This window comes from Patagioenas fasciata, chromosome 13 (genome assembly GCF_037038585.1).
Source record: "Patagioenas fasciata isolate bPatFas1 chromosome 13, bPatFas1.hap1, whole genome shotgun sequence".
Taxonomy (NCBI): domain Eukaryota; kingdom Metazoa; phylum Chordata; class Aves; order Columbiformes; family Columbidae; genus Patagioenas; species Patagioenas fasciata.
In genome coordinates this window covers 12,148,197-12,167,542 of record NC_092532.1, presented here as the reverse complement: position 1 = coordinate 12,167,542, position 19,346 = coordinate 12,148,197, and the positions used below count along the sequence as shown (strand labels likewise).

At 38.4% G+C, this 19,346-nt stretch overlaps 1 long non-coding RNA gene across 2 annotated transcripts in view; it reads right to left on the bottom strand.

Annotated features, from left to right (window-relative positions):
* LOC139829055 (uncharacterized) overlaps positions 1–19,346 on the bottom strand; it is a 72,034-nt gene that overhangs the window by 9,746 nt on the left and 42,942 nt on the right. For both annotated transcript variants that reach the window (XR_011741275.1, XR_011741274.1), the window contains exons 2-3: positions 11,901–11,973; positions 3,894–3,998 (exon numbers count right to left, since the gene is read on the bottom strand). This is a non-coding gene — a long non-coding RNA (uncharacterized lncRNA). The remainder of the gene's footprint in view (positions 1–3,893; positions 3,999–11,900; positions 11,974–19,346) is intronic.

Sequence of the window (19,346 nt, the reverse complement as noted above, 5' to 3'; positions counted from 1 at the left end):
CCACAAATGAAATTTAAAATAAAATAAAATAAAAACCCCAAACCTTTAACCAGAATTTTCCATTTCTGAATCTACACAAGCTTAGTGCCTCTGAAAAAAGCTACAAGATTAAATCCCCAAAGCATTTTTTTCTTCTAAAGAGTAAATGAAACCATGATGCAGCTAGGATTAAATCCTTCAGCCCTTTCACTGACATCTGCAAGAAAAGTAAACGTTGTTACACGAAACTGCTTTCTGAAGATAAAAGTATGATCTAGTTTTGAGATGACAGGGGCTGAGATGGCTGCAGGCATGTGGAGCCGTGTCACTGGGTTTGCCACTTCGTGTCAGCCACAGTTTCACAGCAACCAAGTCATTAGTTAGTGCCAGTTATTGAGAAAAATAAACAAAATCAGCAGTTATAGTGCAGAGCCAATGACGTCATTAGCACCTCAGTTTGGAGGCAATTCTTTCCCCACCAGGGAAGAGAAAATGAGGCAATTGGGAAGTTCCCTGCATAGGATTTTTTCCTAGGGCTATGAGCAGTGCTGGGCACAGGTGCCAAATTTGATGAAAGTTGAAAGGAAAAAGAGGATGAGTAGAATCCAACACAATAATTAGGAGAATAAGAGTTTTATGGCTGGCTGAGGGTTTTAATAATAATTGGGGGGTAAGCCAAGACTAACAATCTGAGATAGACTCTAGTTGAGCAGTGGTGAATGATTCTGACATGTCTCACATCTCACCCAGGACACTCAGAGCTCAGCTGAAGGTTCAGAATCTGCTTCCCAGTACAGGAGCCACTTAAAGGAATCAAAGAGAACGCAGGCCCTTTACAAGTTCAGGGATGTGTAAAAAAAACTTGGACATTTCAATTTTTTTCAATGAACTCTTCCATATCAGCCTCATAAAATTATACAAAACACTCTAAAGCAGGCAAGTCAACTGTACGAAAATATTATGGTGACGTTGAGTATTAACTGGGAATATTTTTTTTTTCCAGAGGAAGAGTGAGATACATTTTCATCCAAGGTTTTAAATATAAATTCATCATAAGATCACCGCCAGATCTTTTTATAAGAAAATCCCTGTAATATCACTCCTGTATTGATGCAAATAACTAATGTCAACTACCCACGAAAAAGGAAATTCTGTCTTTCCTTGAACAGTTCAAGAATACAAGGAATCCAGGGCTTCCCTGTGCAGTGTTTGTCTAATGGTTAAAAATCCTTATTTTACTCCTAATTTCTCTATGTTTAACTAGCAGTTAGTTCATGTTATCTCTTTTGTTAGCAAAAGCATGTTTTCATACCTGCTGTGCTTTTCCCCTACTGAAATATTTCTACATGGTAACTGAATTTGTTGTCAGTCATCTTTACATGCTACTTATCAACTTTATTTCTCTCCAGTCCTCAAAAATCATTTTAGGGCCTCTTTGTTCTGCTGTCTCTAAAATTGCCATAAACCTAAAGAAACAACACAGACAGCAGAACTAAACTGGGTTCTTCGGTATTAATCTCAACAATGCTGAATTCCAGGGAAAATCCAGCTCCATCAAAGGTAGAAATGCCCACTTTTAATTTTACAACAAAAATATGTGTCTATGGAAATATGACTTTATTGTGGTCAAGTGCAGCCAAGCCTTGAAATTCAACAAAATTGAGAGTATGGAAAACCTATGAGCAAACAAGCTTGGTATTAGTATTTTATATGTTCGCTGTTGGTTTTATTTTTCCTCTGGAGTTATTAGGAGAACATTTAATGTGTTTAATTGCCTTTTGGTGAAATGTTAACAGCTAGAAACACAGGGAGGGAACCACCATTTTGCAGCCAGTTGGCAGCTGACAATTCACCAACAGTGCATGGAGTGAAATTTTGGAACCGCTATTCTGTACAACTGCTGCAATGTATTAGCTCCATAGTCATATGAGGTCTTTTCAGCAGAGGAGAGGCTATTGATGAAATTCAACATCACAACTATGGTAAGGTGAATGAGGTAGATTCATAAATGCTTCTACCTCATCCAAAGAGATCTGAGGTTTCAAGTCTTGTAAAATTTTGCAGTTGCCAGGGTAACAGGTTTGCATTTCTAATTGCTCCTGAGAACCCGGGAGATGGTACAATATGCAATCCTCTTCCACTGCCTCCATAAACCATCTACTTCTACATACATATGACTGTGAAATCAGTGGTACTTCATGCCATATATAGTAAGAATTTTCACATTAAATGTCCCTGAGTAAAGTCAAGAGCAAATATTCAGTTAGGTTGTCCTTCTCTGTTTTGATGCCAGCTCTGCACAAATGATTCACCTTTCCCTTAAAAAAAAAAAAAAACTCCAGAAGTTTAGCATGTATTCCCTGGTGTGTGGGGGGTTCAAACATTATGAGCTTTGTCTGCATATTATGTTAATTGAATCTACCTCATCTTTATGAAATGTACCACGCACATCCACAGATAGGTGCAATTAGCAATTTAAAATTTGCTTTTTAAAAAGAGGAAAATATAACAACATAAAGGAGGAAAGACTGCTGTGAAACTGTTACTAATGAAACAAAGGTGAGACAACTAGAACAGGAAAATATCATACAACTATATTTACCTACTTCTTTGAAGGCAGTTACCTTCCCATTTTTCCTCAGGAAAATTACAGCAAGTTACTATCAATGAGTTTGTTACATCTGAACAAGCTGAAAAATTTTCTCTTTTTTGCAGATGAAGGTTTTTTTCTCTTTTTAATTTTTTAAATTGTTTGTTTTCCTACTCCTACATATCATTGAATTCCTGCAAACGTAGTGCATTCTTGAGGACTTTAACAAATATTCTCCATAGACATTTTCTCTCTTTGAACCTCACAATTATGTTCCTTTAAACAGGCAGCTGAGAATTACAAAAATCATCATAAACAAAGGATCATATTAAAAAAAAAATCATCTCACTTTTTTTCTGTCAGCCTAAAAAAGTACAAATAATAAAAAGCAGACGACTGTCAGAGCAATGGGCACTTCAGCATGTTGGTATTAACTAAATTTCATCTTCAAGCTGAAAAGTAAAGGGTACAAACCATGAGGTCCTATGAATTACCTCTAGCCATTTTGGAAGCGGAAAATAACAACAGGTGATTGAGCATCCAGTCAAAATTTCTTGAAGCCTATAAGAGCTCACTCATAAATTACCTACAAAACAAAACTTCACAGCAAAACATAGTAGCTAATAGTTTGAGTATTTAAAGTACCTAATCAGACTAAGGTCTGTCTTTGGACCTGCCACCTCTAACTAACTTATGTATTAAACATTATTCTAGTTTTGTTATTAAATAGTAGCTTTTTTTCTTAAAAAAAATCTCAAGCAATTCATGCACAGAGGGAGGGAGAGGGGAAATAAAATTGTTTAATATATTATTCATTAGAAATTATTCTAGCAGCTTTATATTCAGCCTAGTAGCATCTTTGCTTCAGGCAGAGTTAACCTTCACCATGTCTTTCCAAATTAGGTGTGATAGAATAACTTTTCTAATATTTTCAATACAGTCTTGTACAGTAAATGCAAACAAAAATGGTGCAGTGCTGCACAAGGAACTATATAAAAAGTCAACATAAGGAAACAAGACTCAAGCACTTATCTTCCAGGAACAGAGACTAATCTTTGAAGGAATTAGCTCAGGCCATTGCTGTCAGGGTGCTCTGCTGCTGAGTTACATCAGTAACAATAACTCACTTTTTAATGGCTGGAAACCTACATTGTAATTCTGCACTAAAGTCTATCCTAAAATTTATTAAGGAAGTTTCAGTATGTTGGAGCTATATATCTGGATGAGATCTCATCTTCATTAGATCTCAGGAGGTATAGCTGCAGGAGAGCATGGACGCTAAACCCTCAGAGCTCTGGTAGACTCACTACACATGTTTGCTTACCTTACCCAGGGTCCTGGTCCTGCCACACATGTTGGTGTTTAATTTCAGACCTCAGATGCTCAGTGCATGTGTTCAGGCCTTACAGGAATAAGGTCTATCCCACCCCTGTTAAAAGACAGTTCATGTTTACAAATAAACGTTTAAAAAAACTAAACCAAACCAAAACCACTTCTCTTTACTGAGGTGCTCAGAAAAGGATCACAAACCCTAAGTACTTCCAGGTGAGACGGTGCAAGCTTATTGAAAAGAGACGGTACATGTTTGCAGAAGCAGGAGACATCAAAGGACTCAGGAAGGCTCTTCTAGTTGTTACATTCAAAAACCTGCTATGGGCAAAAAAGGAAAACCACAAAAATGCAATAATTTATTGCTACTCCAATTGAAACCAAGCAAAAGACGTTACTAGCCCAGTTAAAATGTTACCTGCACAACAATACAAGTTATTTGATTAAAGGAGAAAGGAGGATGCAATTAAAATCATAACACGTAGAGCATGCTATTTCACATCTGTCCCTGCTGTTCGAGGTTTCTGCCCCTCGGGAGTCACCAGCCATACATGCCTCGGGGAGAGTTTTGTGTTGAGGTGTGATCTTAGCACCCCACAATCCTGCCAGGAGATCAGTGTCAGTGCTGCCTCACCTCTGGGTTATGATAATTTTGATTTTGTTGCCTGTCAACATTTTTCCCGCCTGACAATCAGCAATTTTACATTATATTTCAATTTTTCATTATGCTTCAATTTTTCATGCACTGGAGGTGCTTGCTACGCTTTTACCACGTGTATCACCCAACATTACCAGATATGCTGAAGATACATATTAAATCACAGAATTCAATGGAACAAGACCAAGTAACTACAAGGATGAAGGTTAACTAAACAAGACCCATCATTAAGCAATAAACATGTAACCTTTATTTTTTGCTACTAGACTTCAATCACACAACTGCTCTGCAGCTAAGGCAAGTGAGAGGAGTCAACAAAATTCCTTGGGCTCAAATGAAGCAACATGGCATACAGTCTGTCACTACTGGTGGTAACACCATATATAACAGGCTACAAGGATTCACAGGGTGGTACTACCAGCCTCTTTGGTTCAATTTGTCTGTCTATATCTTAGACTACAAGGCCCAGGGTCCCCCTCCCTGGCTGCCCTGTGCATGGATTTGGCCTCAGCAACAGGCCTGTAAAAGACTGAAGGTCGGGGGCGTCTGCCACTACAGACTCTGACCGACAACAGCAAACCGCAGTTTGCAAATGGCCTAGCCCACCTAATTTTCCATAGTCTCTGATTCTAGGCATGCTAATGACAAAACATTCCTTCCAATTTTAATAATGCTATTTTGACATTCATACCTGACTTGGGTAGAGGAAGCCTGAGGATAACTTTATCACAAAGCAACAGATGGCAGTTAGTGATGGAGATCAGACTCTGGGTTCAGGGTGAATAAAATGTGGTGTTTCCTAACAGTGATTAATGAGGTAAAATGCATCTAATTTGCAGATGCTGCAAACAGAGTGGCTAACATCCTAGCCTGACAGAGGGTAAGCACCACCGCAAGCAGCCTGGTCTCTACCTCCAACCATAGTATCTAGAGGGATTAAGAGGATGATTTACTTATTTCTGCATTTAGTCTGATAACTTGCTATGCATGTCCACTGCAGTTACAGAGTTTACTCATGTTGGTACATGCATTAGTCTGCTTTAGTTTATTGAAGGATGTATAACTGCGGGCAGAAATGGTATTTTCAGCATCTACCTGCCAGCACTTAAACACTTAAGCCACAGAATCTCACGACTTGCTCAACATGTTAGCACTGCTTTCCAGTGAACATGGATAATCAGAGAGCTGTTGTTAGAAGCTTTTCTATGCCTCTATTCCCTTTCATAAGAGTATCTGAGAGGCATTCAGCCCAGCTTAACTTCAGACAACCAAAAACCAAGAATCAAATCTAAGCTAATTATCTAGCCTTCCTTTGCAGTCAGTGTGAGTCACTTCATATAATTTATTTTAGAAGAGGACAAACTACCCTTTTGAGTGGCCAATTTCCTTCTGTTGACTATGTTAGACCTGCTGCCCAGCTTATTGATGGCTATAGTAGAATTATTTCCAGAAGAATTACACCTACCACTGCAAAATGTTAGATCATTGCTCTCTGCATCCCTTACCACCTGCTGCAGCACAGGAAATCTCTTTTGCATTGTATATATACTTTGTGGACAGACTTCTATGTATCATTTAAGCTCTCATGTTAATGTTGGCAACCAAGTACTATACACTTAATGATACTAATCAGAATATTTTCTGCCTAACTGGGAATCACAAGTGAACCAGACCCCAATTCTGCTGCTGTAAATATTGGCTGCCCTGACACTCAGCCGGTGGGGAAGATAGAAAGGCAGGAAAAACTGAGCTTTATCACAGCCAAACTATACCCAATTACAGACCAAGTACCAAAATAATCATAGCTAAGCACAATTCAAGACATGGAACTAACAAACATCAATGCCGTAAAACTAGATTGAAAAACATCTGAAATATATGTAGCTCTTGAGTTCCTTGAATATCTTGAGAGGCCTCATGACAGTTACATCACCTAATCTCATCTATCCAACAATATGTTTGCCATCAAACCCCCTCACTGGTCTGTTTGTCTCTTTCGTGGGGGTAAAGAAAAAAAAAAAATCACTAAGTTTTACTGCTTTTTTATCAAAGAGTAGTGCAATCTCTTATGTTTGGGTGAGATTATCAGGCAGATGATGCTTTTTGAAAGACTCATTTTTCAGAATAGCATTCTGGGGTAAAGTTTCTCTGGTGTCTTCCTAAAGCAGCAAAGGGTTACCTCAAGCAGGGCTGAGCCCAGAGTTTATCTATCACAGCCCACTGAATAACCTTGTTGGGCCCTGCACTAACAGCAGTTTGGATAATCCACACCAATAGCTCACACATGGAAAACTGTCCCCCACCAGATTTATTTTTATTACATCACTGTGTACAATTTTGGTGGAAAAGCATCCTCTTTCCATTATTAAGCATTTATGCATATTTACAGATGTATATTTTTAAAAAAGATAACAGCTGTGTCCTGTGTTTACTTTCTTGAAAGCTTCCAGACAAAATTCTCTGTGCCAATCTTTCTGGTTTGAAACTGGAGATGGCCAAGAAACGCCCCCTGCTCCAAAGCCTTGCTCAGTCTCTCAGTACCAATGCCTGCAGTTGGTGATGATACGGAGCTCATATGCTCCAGTTTCTTCAGAACTCACAATTATTTTGCTATCAGAGGGTTCCAAAGCTGGAGAACTGATGTCTTCATTTTATTCATCTGTTTTTTGCAAGATCAATACTGCTTTTGCTCCTCTCAATATGATACGATGCAACTGTTAAATACATTTAAAAACCTGCAATGTTTCTTTGAATCCTCTTCCAGAAGCTGTGTTTTCTGTATGTTTATCCTGATTTCTTTAGAGGATACTTGTTATGCATGACTGATTAATAGGCCCCAAGCTATACTCAACCTGCTACCCACAGTAAATTGTTCTTTCTGTTGTCTGTGTCATTTTCTTTAAAATATCAAGCTGTTTTATAATTAACGAGTCCTTTGAAGGTCTTGTTTCAGTAAACAATCATTTCTTCCACTGTGTGAAGTTCTTTGCTAATAAACAATTTAACAGCATATATTATTTTTCTTGTCTCCAGAACTAACCTTTTATGAAAGACCCACAAAGGCAAAACTTGCTATGTGATCCTGACAATTTGTACAGATTCAAAACTTCAGCATGAGTTGAGTAGCTCAGTGTTAGATCTGTTCTTAATCTGCATATTGTGTGAGTTATAGAAGATTAATTGCTCACAGTAGTGTTTAGATGCTTTCATATGTCACTCAGAAGATGGCTGAAGAGTTACTTATCTCCAGCAGCTTTATCCTTAATTACCTTTCTCTCTGATAATTCCAAATTTGAGATTCAATGCACAGTGAAAATCTCCTGTATTAATTAGAGATTGTAACTTTGTTATACAATGTGTTTTCTACGATAAATGGCTTTTCTTTGAATACCGAATATTTTGTGAAAATAGCAATATCTTTGATAGTTTTGCAATTCTGTCAGAAACTTTTTCCAGATTTTCAACATTGCAGAATATAGTACAGTAACACTGGGGCTTATTCATGACTACATGTGTATTTTATTTCGGTCACTGAGAGCACTGATTATAACTTCATTTTTCTATAAAAAAAGGGGAATTAAGGGGCTTTTTGTTACATTTTAAATGCACTTTTATTAAAGTGTCAGCTTAAAATAATCAAAAATAACAAAAAAATTGTGCAAAATTAGGAAATCAGATCAATTTCAAATCCTACAACAGTGTCCATCAAACAGTTTTTTAATCACTGTTTTAATGAGCTATATTTTGGCACCAAGTTTAAATTTTAAATATTTGATTATAAGAGTTCTTTGATTTTGTTGAGTTTGAATACCAGGATGTCTTGTCTTTTTTTTATTTTTAGATGCTACTTTCAGGACTAGTTTAGACAAATTCTTTAGCTGATATAGGATGTCATAGTTCTTCTGAATTACTGGAGGTATAGCAATTTATGTTAGATACAAATTCGCCCCAAAGACATCATTTTTTTTTCACATTTACGAGTTTTCGTTAAGAAAAACATACTAGATATTGCAATCCTCACATCAGTATTTTTTCAAATTACTTTGGATACTTACCTGTCTTCATCTATCACTGCCACATGCTTCGTGTATTTTCTAGCAGTGACTATACCCTTTGTTGATGTAATTCCGTTATAAAATTTGGCACTTGCTACATTTTGACTTTCTTCTATTACATTAAGCACCTACAAATCTGTGGCCTACTTCAATGTAAACATACACATGACAAATAATTGAATTCCAGGTATATGTTTTCCAGATTCAAAGAGATAACACAGAACTATGTTTATATTACTCAGTGTTCAAAAATATCCTTCTAAGACCACACATGAACGCTCCATCACCTGCAAAATTATTTTGTTCAGTTCATCCTCCTCTGCCTTCACAACTCTGATTTCTACGGTGATGTGCCGGATTTTCATTCACCCAGCATCCTTCAGTTTGTTATAGTTAGATAGACAGGTGGTTTTTATAAACTGTCGATTCCACTTCAGACTTGCCTGTTAGCAATGCCTGTGGAGCATCCTCATCCCTCATATCAGGATTCACTACTTTAAAGAACCCTGCCATCCCTGGTTCAAGTTCCTAATAAAGTAAAAACGTTCCCACAAACAGCCTGAAGGCTTTCTGCAATGTCTTTGAGATGAGAATTAAGAGGGTGATGAGAATTAATTTGCCCAAAGCCCCCTGATAATGTTGCCTAGTGACACAGGTACTGTGCAGAGCATAACCGTGTAAAAAAGCTGAATGGGTCTTGATGCTGCCAAATCCTGCCCCTGCTCCAGATTTCAGTTACTTTATTTTATTCTCCCATCATTCCAAACTCATTACATGGATATGAAGATAAATTTGCACCTAATTTCCTTAAAAGCTTATCCACTCAGTTCTCTGGCCTTTTTTATTACAGCTTCTTTTTGTTGAAAATACAGTAGCCTTTTCATAAATTCCCTAGTCTATAACCAGCATCTGAAAGCATATGCAATACTATAGTATACTCATCTCTGATCATCTGGTATATATTTTAGCACCTGTTTAACACATCCAATAGGACAATGGGGTTTTGTTTTCTCCCTGCCAGGAGTTTCATACTGATATTCCTCCTCTCCATACCTTCAATGACACCCAGTTTTTCACTGCATTCCTGTGTAACATGTACCTCTTTTTTTTTTTTTGTGAACCAGATCACATTAGAGTTTTTATCCACTTTCTGTCTCCACCAGAAGATGCTACAGCAGTTGCCCCCAAGGGTACCAGTTGCTCCAGCTACATGAAAGTCCTTGTTACTCTCCCATTATTCAGTAACCAGACCTCATTCCTTCAGGTATTTTTGCCTTTACAGCCATAACCTCACAATTCATATCTGTGCCCATAGTGTGACATTCTGTCATCAATCCTTAATCATTTCCTTTTTGATGTGCAGGTTGGTTCCCTGCCTTGTTTTTCACCAGAGGGATTTAGTAGAATTCGACATGTACAAAGAAGGGCACTGAGTACAGAGGTGCAGATCATCATCTGTGCTGATAACGATCAAGAAAGGTGGGGCTTCTCAGTTTAGTGATACAGGATGTCTGACAGTACACAGAAATGCAGATGGTTCAGAGAAGCTCAATGGAAATCAGTTGCTCCTTCTGGAACCTCAAGAAGCAGAGAGAACCCAAGCAACCAAGCTGCTCAGGCCAGAAATGTCACCTTGCCCTGGACAGCAGGTCCCCACCACTGGGGACGGGCCACTTACTGTGTGGCTGTGCAGGCAGAGCACAGCTTTGAGGAGACACCATGGTCCTTCAGCCCAGCAGCACCTCCAGCCTCTCCCTTTGGCCTGGCCAGGTGACACCCTGCCACCTTCACACTGTTTACTTCACATTCCTGCTCTCCCTAGAAAGGAACAGCTCTACTCACAAACTCCAGCACAAATCCACAGTGGGAAGATGATGCTTGAGGTTTCATCTCTGCGACTTGTGACCTGCACTCAACTCTGCTCAGTGTCCTATTCCACCCACCATACAACAGCCTATTCCTAAACACACAGACTTTTGCCACGACATCTTCCCTGCCTGTGCTCATCCCAGATCAACCACCTTTCCTGAAAACCCACCATAACCACTCTTGATCTTTCAGTGGGGTTCATCCCTGCCAGCCACAAAAAGGCACGTTATTAGCATGATAAAAATGTCCCTGCAAATAAGCCAGAAGCATCATGCAAATGCAAGAGCCGAGTTCAGGCGATGTGGGCCTCCCAAAGCTGTTTGAGCATCTCTTGTTAGAAGACGTATGATGCATATTTCAAAAGTGAATTTGGGCTAATGCTACTAGATGGTCCTCTACACTGCTTACAGTAAAACCATGTGTGATGTGTAAGCAGAACAGAAACACTTGGCATAACTAAATTAACCCCTTCTGCATTCAAACAAAAATCAATAGGATACCATGGATGAGAGACTAAGTGGGTAATTTCTGTACATTACTCTTCTCTTCCAAAACCTTTTGAAGGTTATTCCCCTCCACCCCCCGCCTTTTTTTTTTAAATAGGCATTTCTGAAGATACACAGCATAGTCACTCTAAGCCTCAGTGAGCAAGTGGCCTTTAACTGACAAATGTAGTGTACTGTAAGTGACAAAAAGAAAAATAGCAAAGATCTAAGAATCCTTCATAACTATTAAAAAAACCCAATCAACCAAGAGAAAAAAAAGAAAACCAAACATCAGCAGCTATGTTTTAGAAGACTGTCTACTGCACCTACATGAAACAGTTTGGAAAACAGAAAGCAGCTTTTTACTTCACCTTGCTTAGAAAATGGGTCATTAAACAAAAAAGAAAAATCAAACCAAACCCCATCCAAATCAATAGTTTAGTGTTCTTACTGTAAGAACAAAGCACAATTTCAGTGGTCAATTCACTAGAATGTATTTGAGTTGCAAATACACCAGTTACAGAATGAGTTTATTTCTCTGAAGCATGGAGAGCCAAATCCCTTATCACAGAGTGTTATATCACATAAGAGATGAGGACTTAAAAGTGTCTGTGCTCTGATGCTGAGTTCGTTGGCAGCCGTCTTCCAACCAGAACATTAGAGGAGATCTGTAACAACATCCTGCCAAAGAAGGGTTGCACCAGCTGTCCAGTGCTAAGCTGCACTGAATTTGTCTTTCAGTGACTAAACTACAATTCAGGAAGACTGGGATCCCATGTGTGGTCACTGCCATGAGCTACAGCCAGTATCCCAAGTAAAATCTATTCCTACATCAGTTAGTGTCTTAGCACTGTCATAAGCAACTATTAATTTTAGTATCTGTATATACATATTTATTTATAAAATACACATATATACAGGCATATGCATCATACCTTGATGTTCTGGCAGAAGGAATTCCCAATGTTAGTATTTTTTAGCAACTTCATGCAGTAAAACTTCCTTTTTCTGTTTAAGACAAAAAAAGAGGGAGAGACAGTAAGACTATAAACTAAAAATGACCTAAAAACATACCAGTGATTTAAATCAAAAGATCCACTTCTTATTACTCTTTGACACTTTAGGTCTTTTTTCTTTTGCACCCCTCTCCCTTTTATTTTTCACCTTTGTTCTCAGTTTCTTTGTTCTCTTTTAATTATAATCCTGCAAAGCCTGGGCATCTCTGTCTATTCTGCTCCAGTCATTCCTTGAATACTAACTAAGCGAGGAGAGGAAGCAGTTTTTCCATATGCTCTCAAATGCTAATATCAGAAGTGCTGAATCAAATGCCAGTCATGCCACAGCAGTCACTCTGAGCCAAAATAGGATGATTAACTCAGATCCCATAAGCAGACTCGCTTTCAAAGAAGAGGGAAGGCCACAGAAGAATAAGAAGGGCAAATACCATACCTAACTCCACAAAGAAGTGAAGAGGAAGATACAGACAACTGCAGATGAGCTAGTTTAACTTCAGTGCCCAGAAAAATACTAGAACAAATTATTAGAGAATTAATTTATCAGTGACAAAAAAATGGCTGGCATTTTTCAAGAATCTATCCTGTCAAACTTGTCTGGTTTCCACCTCCGGCAAGGTAACTTGCCGAGTGGATAAAGCAGTATATGTCATATGTCTTAAATTTAGTAAGGCTTCTGATCAATAATTCCTGCACAGCAGCATAGATTATTGAACGGGTTGTTGAAGGGTTTATGCTGCAGATTCTGCTTGATGTGTTCCTGGACGTGCCGCTGTCTGGCATTCCAGGTGCCACCTTCACTGGGCTGATCTTCAGCAGGTGCCTACAGGTAGAGAAAGCTCCTCAGGGAAGAGAGCTGCAGGGGGATTACATTACAATCACTGCATGCAGCTCTTCTGGGGCCAGGGACAGCCCAGCTGTGTGTTCCCATCCAGCATCCTGGTACTGTAAGGAGGGAGGACATGAGCTGAATAAACCCGCTCCAAGAGCTCTCATATGTTAAGTGGGCCAGAAAGGGCTTGTCTGGGCATAAGCTGTAAAAACTATGCAGAGTTAGAAAGGTACCTAAGAAGCACTTTGGAAAAAAAGGTTATCAGTAAGCTAATAACAGAGAAAAATACTCCAAAGTTTATAAAATCTGTTAAAAAGACAAATGCAAATAGCTTCATTTTGGAAGGAAAATTCAAACACGCAAATTCAACATTAGGAGAAGTTGAGTAAGTGGGATAAATTCAGGAAAGGATGACGGGGTCACAAACAGAACAATTCCATATTGTGTTGTAGTTTTCAATTCTCAGGTCAATGTTCCGATGGGATCTGGAACCACGTTCTTTACCTGCACACCCCCAGTCCTCCAGCCCGGGATCACAACTTCTATTTATGGATCATTTACTAACGAAAATGTAACTGCAGGCTGCCAGGATGCCGTCACAGATGAACAGTAGTTTGGAGAATCTGGAGTTTTGGACTTTCTTTTCTGAAGGAGCGATAATGGGGAATTCAGCACTTTAGCCCTCAGTTGTCCCTATTTAATGAAACACTTCTCCCATAATCCCAGGAAAAAGGTGTTTTTCTTCTGTGATGAGTGAAATATCTATTATAGAGGCTATGGGGGGATTGATTAAAAATTAATAAATGCTTGGTTAGGTATACCATGTTGAAAATTATGCCACAAGAACAACCTCAGTGCTTCATCATCAGGTTTCAACTGTTGTTTTATAGTTGATTATAAACTATTCGAGGCAGGGACCAATTAATCATCTGATGTCCCTATGTCTATCACTGTGGAACACTGCCCATGACTAGCACATTAAGTTGTTACTCCAATACAAACAACAAAATAACTATAATAATTTGTCTACCAAAATGCTCTCAGCTATTAGAGAGAAAAGCTGATACAATACAACACTGATGAAACTAAATGAGGTATTTCTGTAATCACCTTGCTTCTATAACTCTTACAGATTAAGCTCACTACTCCATATTTAATTCCCAACATTGAAAGGAAAAACTAAGATCCCTAATATTGATGTCATTGTAACAAAACAAATCGCTCACTCAATCTTATTAAAGTTCTTCAGACTGTGCCCAAAGTTAAACTGAGTAGGGCTGTTGTGCTGAGAGAGGAATTTGACCTGCAGCACGGGATGATGCCAGCACATTTATACATTCATTTCCAGAGTGGAGCAGGTTTTGTGATTTGTAAGCTTTTTATTCCCCATAAAGATGCAACTTAATGTGCCTCTGTAATGCTTTTCACTTAACATATACTGAGATAGCTTGGAGTGTATCTAAAATATTACCTAATCATTTCCAAGTTCTTATTCCACTCCCTCCTCTTGGCATTTAGCAAATGGTATTTTTGTTCATGTAAGTCACATTCTTCCCAACTACTGAGTCTTTTTACAAAACTCAAATGAATCTTATACAAAAATCAGATTCTTAGTATGAATATGTCCAATTTGATTGAAATTTTTTATCACTTTAGGCTGATATGGCAAGCCACTGAAATACAACTGAAATGTCAATTGAAATGTATGGTAAAGTGATTAGGAAGAAACTTTTAGCATTTGGTACAGATTAATATGTTAATTACAGCACGTACTTTTGAAAAAGATGAAGTATCACCAGAGTAAATTTATTTTTAACCAGCTTTATCCCTCACACTTCATAAATTAACCAGCAGAATACATAATGGAGAAGAATTCAGACACTGAGATTGCTAGAAATTATGCAAAACTCCAAAGCATACAAGGTTGCAATACAGATAATGTTTTTGCTTTAAAATAAGCACTTCATCAAAGAGAATTATGCTTCCTCTGAAATATCTATTTTTATAGACTACTTGCAGGTATCTCTAAAATACTTTGCCACAATGGCAATGCCAAAACTGGTCGATATTTTAAACTCTGATTTTGTCATGTAACATATTTAAGAAGAGTAAATGTTGACGCTAAGCATAACAATGCAAACATCCATCTGACATTAAAAAATTGCTGTGAGAAATTGCTGCACTTGTAAAAATAACAAAAGCCTACAATGTAACGCAATGCTGAATCTTTAAACAGAACAGTGCTTGTCGTGAGATGTTGATGGCTGCGTGAATTCTCATTCATTCTGGAATTTGTATCTATATGCAAGTTGAAAAAAAACCTTCAGAAACAAAGTCTGAAACAATAGCCATAATGAGGACTGGGAGTTTTGCCATGGGTTTCAGAAAAAGTGTGAGCTATTTACAGAAAGTTATATGGATTCAATGGCCACTAAAGCCAGCAGAAGTTTTTCCCTTCATTTCAGTGGGTTTGGAGATAGGCTCTTGCAGAACACGGGATGGGAACCATTTGCAGCCCAAAGCCTGATCCTCTTCAAAAGCCCAGATTTTGCATATCTCTGTATAGTTTGTCTACAGCACCATCAAAACACAATCTTGATGCTGACATTCTCCTTGGGATAAACCAGTAGAGATATAGGTGTATGGGGATATAGCAGAAGATTTGGCGAGGAGGTTAGTTAAATGTAAATACGCTCAAGTGACTTGCACCTGTCTGTAGAAAAAGCACACACATCACACTAATTGTCTTACTGACCTTGTGTGCTTGATGAGTAGAACCTCTGTGTTAGATAACACAGGCCTGTGAGAAACTCTGGGCACCTTATCACTGTGTCTGAGATTCCTGCTCTGTTGTGAGAAAGAGTGGGAGGCTGCGCCTGCCTGAAGCCTTGAAATACAGGCAAGCTCAGCAGGCCCAGCGATCTTCCAGCAGGGCTGAACTGACCAGCGCCTGCATCCCTGCTTGTGTCACCTCTGCCTGGGAGCTCAGGTGTGGCTTCGGAGATCCCCCAGTAGAGAGGTAACTAAAATAAAACTTGCTCTTTGCAAATGCATCCGTGGCCTCTAGCTCTTCTTGCGATGTGCCTGCGTATGTGCACACAATAGGAAATACCAACCACTGTGTAATTTATAGAGCAACTAACGTAATTTACATTAAACCTGATGTTGTATGGTGTTTGGTTAACTCATGTTCTGGGCAACTTTCCAAATATTTTGAGTATGACAAATAATTTCCTTCTGGTATAAGTCATTATTTTTATAATTAAAAAAAAAAAAAAGTGAAATGCTAAAGTACAGGTCCACCTGTCAAGAAAAATCCTATCTCGATTGATATGTATGAGCATTCCAGTTAACAAAATAACAGCAAATTCCAAATTCAATCCTGTGATTGCAATTGCTCTAGTAAAGAATGATGCCTCTACCATTTTGAGGACTTAGAAGACTGTTTGTAACCTTTTTGTGGAAAGCCCTGTACTAGACTCCCTGTAAAAGATTAATTCTACTTTGTTTTGGGAACAAACCTATAATCAAAACTTACAGGTTTGATATCTGAAGAAATGCCAAGATGATGAGACCAGGCAGGAATATAATTTTACTCCTGTTCAGGGATCTGTTCCCCAGCAAAACACCAGAGCAATCAAAATCAGTAATCTAAGATACCAGCAGGCCATCCCTCTCTCTCAATAAGGCCTTCCTTATGTGAAGGGTGTATATTGTCAGTAATTTTTTTAAATTCTGTTGACTGTTTGTTAGACCTCTGGTCTGAATTAGGATCCCTTTGCCCTCTGTGTTGTTTTTGAACATATAACAACATGTCACAAATTAACAAAACAGAAGAATTTTTCTCCATTTTGCAAAATAAGGAGAAAAGAAAGCCCGAGAGAAATTCTGCCTCACCTTGGCTGTTTCTGTTAAAGATGTAGGAAGATGTCTCATGTTGGTGATAAATTCATGTTATTGTGATCACAATTCAAGAGGTGCAATTACAATTCATTAGAGCATTGCTAGACCATCATGAAAGAGAGATGACATCTGGCTTAATATTCATTAAATTAACAGGAAAGAGTCTCAGAAACTTTAAAAACTTTGGTTCAGGCTTACAGGAGTCCTACCAATGGCACTCCCTTTGGTACATCTCCCTATTGCTTCACTTTTCTTCAAATAGCCAATTTGTAACACGCTGCTCTCACAAATGATCTATATCCTCATTGGACCTCTGCAAGGCTGACAAGCAAATCTGTTCTTGGCCGCTTCAGCTGCAGCCTCTGGGGTTTCAAATTGCTGAATAACTCTCAACATATCTGGAAAACCATTGAAGATCAATCCCCTTAGCTTATTGCAAGCGTATCAGGAGGTATTCATTCTTAAAGTCTATAAACCTAATGGTTTTCTCAGACATCCAGGTAGTCTCTACTGTGCCTGTAGGAATTGAGACGTATGTTGGTCATTCCCAACAGTTGGCCCTTTCATAAAGTGTTATGAGAAAATCCAAGTCTCTCTGTGTGGAACTAAGTGAGGCCAGGCAGGTTGTTAAGAAGTAGGACTGCCAAATGCAGTTGGAAGAGAAACTGTTATATCTTCATTAAAACATATTTTCAGCTTTCATTTCCAACTCAGTCATGTGTTCAAGGAGCCTTTGACTGATTCTTAACTTCCACTGAAAGCAGGCAAAACTAACAAACAACTTCCATGAGTTGCTTATATCCTCATAGATTTTTAATTGAAATGCAACTCCCACGGCACCTCATTAGTTCATCGAATGTTGTATTAGTTTAATTTACTGAACGGTTTTTTTTTACACCTGCCTCACAAATTTACCCCATTAAGCATGTGTAGATTATCAGATAACTGCTCAATTAAACTAAACTATTCTTCAAATTGAGTATTTCATTATATTAACAAGGTAAAAAGCTACTTCCATGTATTAGCAAACAAGGCTTGTTTCACTAGAACATATTTCCACATTAAATTGTGGCACTGAGGTGCTTCAGCCTGTTAAAGTCAATAGAAAACACTCCAATCAGCTCCAATAGCCTTTGGATAAATTTTTAAATTAGGTGACGTTTCTTTAAGGTTATGTCTCTAAGAGAAGCTTATTGAAGAATAGATTTGCATTAACTTGGTAACCTTTGTCTTTGCCTGGTTTCCTATACCCAAAGCTCCTTAGATGCACTCAAAATTCAAAGTACAACTTATCAAAACTGAAGAGTTTTGCCCTTTTTCATTCCTTGGGTTTTTTTTGAAACTTGGCCTCACTTTGTAGACTTTAATGAACCTTTTGGTTCAAAGGCAAACTCAGGCTGACTCATACATTACACACTTCAGCTGGAATATCTCAAAGTGCGCTATTCTTGGCAACAAGGAAAGCTCATTTTCCTGCAGAAAAGTGGGAAAGTGGTAGGGAGTACAATTTAAATTATGGTAGATTTTTTTTTTAATTCTCTGATGGTTAAACTCTGTCATCCTCATTCACACTGAACAGTGGCTTAATTTGAACTTAGCCAAGTGATTCAACAGGGAAGCATTTGCAAGTAAAATATTATTCTATACAATTACTGTATTGCAGCAAGTTCAAGAAGCCTCATCATAAACAGCTCCCCACTACACTAATTTCAGTCCTACAGAGTTTTAGAAAAAGACAATAGCTGAACAAAGAGATTAGATGTTTGCATTGTCATTGCACAACACACAAGCCCACTCTGCTCCTCTTCTGTGTTAAACTAAGCTCACTCGCCTTGACAACAATTCCATCAGATATCATGTCGTTATCTTACAGCTGAGTTGAAGCAAAAGCAGACAGTGCTGTTCAGCGTGATGTGCAGCCATCTCTGCACATCAGATGTTGACTTTCTGTAGAGACTGGGAGGACATCTGTCCTTGTGAGCATCATTTCCTCAGTGCTGCCTCAATCCTGGTTGGGCTGTAAGGCTGGACTATATTTAATCACCACTTAATAGTACATCTGAAACCCTGCACCCTCCTTATGCAACTCTTACTTAAGCTGATGTGGTTTAATCAGCTGCCTTATTTTAAAAGGCACTTCTCTAAATCACTGCGAAAATTTTGTGTAGCCTGCTACAGTTTCATGAAGTACCACACAGCAATTACGAAACAGGAACATCCTCTTCACTGATTACCCTATATAATTCAGCTCTTCCAGGGAATGTAAGATACAAGGAAATATAGTAACCCACCCTTGCTGTAGTTTCATTTAACTTCTCAACAAAGCAAACCTGCACTCCAGTCTTTTAATTTTCAGATACTCTTGTTCTACCCAACACAAACCATAGTTGTGTAGAAACAGAAATAAAATGGCTAGTGAGTTCACTCTAAAGAAACAAATCTTTGATAAAGCAAACAAGAAATCAGTATTGCAATTAAATATTAAATCTGAAAAGACACAAAATATACATAAGACCTTCATCCAGCATCATACACTGAGTCTGACTAGTTCTTAGGAAAAACCAAAAGAGAATTCACTCGTCTGTAGAAAGGACCCTTGAGCTGCCACTCCCACTGCTGCAGCGCTTTCTGTC